This window comes from Protobothrops mucrosquamatus, unplaced genomic scaffold, assembly GCF_001527695.2.
Source record: "Protobothrops mucrosquamatus isolate PMUCROS unplaced genomic scaffold, P.Mucros_1.0 scaffold1226, whole genome shotgun sequence".
In the NCBI taxonomy this organism is placed as follows: Eukaryota; Metazoa; Chordata; class Lepidosauria; order Squamata; family Viperidae; genus Protobothrops; species Protobothrops mucrosquamatus.
The window spans coordinates 197,399-201,880 of NW_015387434.1; positions in this window are offsets into that span (position 1 = coordinate 197,399).

A 4,482-nucleotide genomic window follows, 5' to 3' on the forward strand; every position below is an offset into this window, starting at 1 on the left:
TTCTTTTTGTGATGTCAGGTTGATCTTATGTTTTATAATATTCCATTTTTCTTTTATCTTTTTATTTTGTGGGTCCTTTTGTAGATCACCTTCTATTTTTTTTAGTTCTTCTTGTAGTTTTCCTTGTTGAAGTCTTCTATCTTTGTTTTTCTTAGAGTTATATGCAATTGTCAATCCCCGAATATAAGCTTTTGTAGTGCCTTTTTAATATCCCCAAAATATTTCTTTTTCTGGGGGGGACTGACTTCCCACACTTCCAAGATGAGTGAAATTCCTTTCCCAAAAGATAACATGATGTTTCTGCCCAATTGTAGGTCATGCCATGGCTATATTATTATTATTCCTGAGGCAAAATGGGCCATTTTTAGAAATCTGCCTTCTGAAGCTCCTCCTTCGTCCCATTCCATGGCATAGGGCAGTGGTGGCGAACCTATGGCATGGGTGCCAGAGGCGGCACTCAGAGCCCTCTCTGTGGGCACGTGCACCATCGCCCCAGTCCTAGGCCTTCATCTGGGTTTTATAAAACCTTTCCGTTTTAGGCCTCCGCCGCCGTGTGCAAAAAAAAAAGGTTCAATCAATCAGTCAATTTCAACTTCTCGCAGGAAAAAAAATCTTGCAAAGTTGGAATTGATTGATTGAACCTTTTAGTCCCACCCAGTCTGCCGTTACCACTGCAGCCACGCCCACCCAATGGGCCACACCCACCCAATGGGCCACACCCACCCGGCACCCGACGATGCATAAGTGGGTTTTGGATTACAGTTTGGGCACTCGGTCTCTAAAAGGTTCGCCATCACTGGCATAGGGCTACCTGATCTGGGCAACAGAAATGCAAATAACTACTAAAAGGAAGCAAGAAGGTAAGAGGGTTCTGTATCTCTCCGCTGCCATCTGCTCATTTATCCAGATTTTGGCAGCCCAGGTCAGGAAGTCTTATACAATAGTACCAAAATTATAAAAGAAATCTAAATAGTCAAATTAACTTTCTCTCAATGTGTCTGGCTAGCACTGCATTCAGCATATTACCCTGCCTCCATTGTCTGTATCAGGTAATCTCCTATTTCTTCCTTTCAAATTAACAATTACAAATTGTATAGGCTTTCTCCTTTGAGCTTCAAGTCTGTTTTCCTCTTTTTGCCACACAAAAGGACATGCATATTTTAGTTGCGTAGCAAAAAAAGGGGGGGAGCTTAGTGAGGTCCATCAAGATGCCACCATCCTTTCTGTTTTCATTCAAAGGTTGTTATGCCTTGGCACTGAAGACTTACCGTAATTCCCTGGCCAAACCTTTCAGCATAAGAGTCTCTTGGAACTCCAGGATTTCATCCTGTATTTTTCTGCCTTCTTTTTCTCTGATAAAAACCAAACCAGACCAAATCCTTCTGAGTTTACCAAACCAAAATGTAGATCTGATATTGAAGCCTGAGAGGAATGCAAATCACTACAACAACATGGCTAGAGCCCACTTCAGAGATAAAGTTGCTGCTGTCAGCAAGTATATATTCAGTTTAAGAGTATCTATATCACCACACAGATATTTTATATTCTTTCAGGAGGCAATCATCCTCAACCTGGTATGTTCTTGGTATGTCAAGATTGCAATTCTATTTTTTATTCAATGGTAAAGAGAAAAGAGGGGAGAGGGGAGAAGAGGAGAGGTGAGGTAATGTATAACCATGAGAATGCGAATCTGAGGATGGTGTAAACCCATCTTCAGCTGAAAAAACATGTAGCACAAAATTACAGAAACACACTTTTAAAAGATAAATCATTCCAAAAGTCAAACCATTGTTCTTATAACACATTTGTTGGTTGGTTGGTTAGATTTATTACAGCTACCCACTCCAAAAGATTCTCACAAAAGCAGCAACAGAACAAAGTGCAGGAAGGTATGGATGCACAGCAAAGCTGGTTGAGGTTGGGTTTTTTTTTTTTCATAAAATGCACCTTGCCAAAGTCCCAGTGAATGAAAGCTCCTGGCCTGCCTTGTTTAGGCTCAGAGTCAGGTCTGAAAAGTATCTGGATGGGATTGAAGAACATGGCTGAAAACCACGGCAAATCATTTCTGCATTGTTTCCTGGAAAGTAATAAGGATGCATCCATGGAGTCACCCGGAATTGAGCTTAATTTGAATGAGATTTTACTTTACTTAATTCCCAGTTTTAGTAGGATAATGCTATAAAGCAATATTTGAAAAAGATAGTGTAAACATTATGTATTATTATTTTCCAGTGACTTGGGGATCTGTAACTTTCTTTACTTCCTACAATAAAGGAGCATACTGTAAGATAATAAATACATGTATAAAGGAATAATGAAGCTAAATATGGTTATTTATCTTTAATGTTCTATTCATCCCTCATCTTAGTAGGAGAGTCTTATCTTACCTTATAAGACATTGATATTTGAAGAAAATGAAGAACTTTTAATTTAAAAGTTGGAAAAGTATGTCCTCCAGGGACCGGTTCCGTGGAGAGAGATTTTTCCATGGATCGAAGAGGGTGTGGTTTCACGTGCTGCCTACATCCCACAGATGGGGCTTCACTTGTTTGCACGGCCCGGTTTCTCACATGCAATTAATCTGGAAACTAACAAGTAACCAGTTAAGCTCTCTTAAAGTTTGATGCAACAAATGCTGCATCTTTCAAGACTAGCAGCAGTTTCCAAACTGTCTACAAGGCAATCCCTTCATCAAGTGTATCATCAATCCAGGATACTGCAGTACTATAATACCCACAATATTTCTCTTTCAAGAAGGGAAATGGACACAAGGAACCATAAAACCTTAGAGGAGACTTTCCACTGAAGATGACCAACTTCTATGTGTGGAGAGCAATGAAAATGGTGATGTGGGCACAGTGTGGTTTCTCCAGGCATGCTACGCTTTCATATGAAGCATAGGGTTGAGTAAAGGCAACTTCTTCCCCAAGGGTAGAAGGAAACATGACTCCATGCATGAGAGACAAACATCCAGAAGACCTCTCATACTTCTGCATCTCACCAGTTCCATTCCATCTCAGCCAGCCTATTCAGATATTCAACCAAGGTCTTCACTGAATTACCTGGCTCCAACCAAATGGAAAAAGTAGATTGAAAAGGTCAGCAATTATTAAAATGGTAATTTGCAAAGCCATGTTTGCCCAGAAGACATACTGGGTGAGTTGGAGCTAGTTATAAACTATACTAAGTCCTTTGACAAATTGGTTTAAATTTGTCCAATCATGCAAGCAGATTGCCTCTTTAATACCTTTTTCAAATGCTGCAACACTGCACAATTATATATTAAAATAGAGTTATTTAAGAAAATAGGAGTGTTTGGGGGAAACAACCCCTTCAATATCAACTATCTTAATATAATCTTCTCATTGCAATTACTTTGTATAGATGTTGAAATCTATTCTTGTTGCAGCTAGAGGTTTTCCAGACACACACAAATATATTTTCACAAGTCCCATCTTGCCTCCTTCTAACCCACACCTGTGTACTTAACTATTTTGCCACTGAGGGTTTCCAGGCATATAATGAATATATTATTTTAATATACATGTTTTCTTTAGCACTTACTCAAGCAAATGCTCATTGAACTGGACCTACAGCTACAGTAGAAATAACTCTGAGTATTATTTATAATGAAAAGGACTTTACTTCCATTATTTCAAGAATCCTTACTGTAGCCCTGCATGTTTTCCCTGGGATTTTAACTATTTAACTCTGCTCTTCAGACTCAGGCTTCTCTTTTCTGTTCTTCAGCTGGGAAAATGCCCAACTGCTGTGATCCCAGATAGTCAGAATGCCTTTGAAAAGTCCTTCCCTCCCTCTCAAGCTTCTGAAAGCTTTTCCAAAGAAACTCTACACTGTGCCATCCAAGTGCACACCTCCCAAAGGGTCCTGCAAATCATAGAGCATCAGTTCTCAAGGGCTGGATAGTCCTGGGCATAAGGAAGGATAAATGTTATTCCTTCCACAGAATATCCTTAGGACCCTCTCTTGGTCACTTCTTATGCAGAGTGTGGCCTCAGTTCTCTGATGAAGTGTGACCCTGTAATATCTTCTTATTTTATTTATTTAATTAAATTTATATACCGCCCTATCTCCCTTACGGGACTCAGGGCGGTGAACAGGCGATACTAAAAACCACGATAATAAATAAATAGTTTCTGTTCTAAAATTGAATTAAATAACAGGCCTGTTCTAAAAACACACCCATACAAAAACCCCCACTGAAACATAATCAAACTACGCCAGGCTGGCCGCACGGAATAGATGGGCCTTCAGGGCTCGGTGAAAAAGGCGCAGGTCCGCAATTGTACGTAGGTCGGGGGGTAGGTCATTCCAGAGGGCAGGAGCTGCCACAGAGAAGGCTCTCCCCCTGGGGGTCGCCAGCCGGCATTGTCTGGCCGACGGCACTCTAAGGAGGCCCTCTCTGTGGGAGCGGACTGGTCGAAGGGAGGTGTTTGGTAGGAGGCGGTCTTGCAAATACCT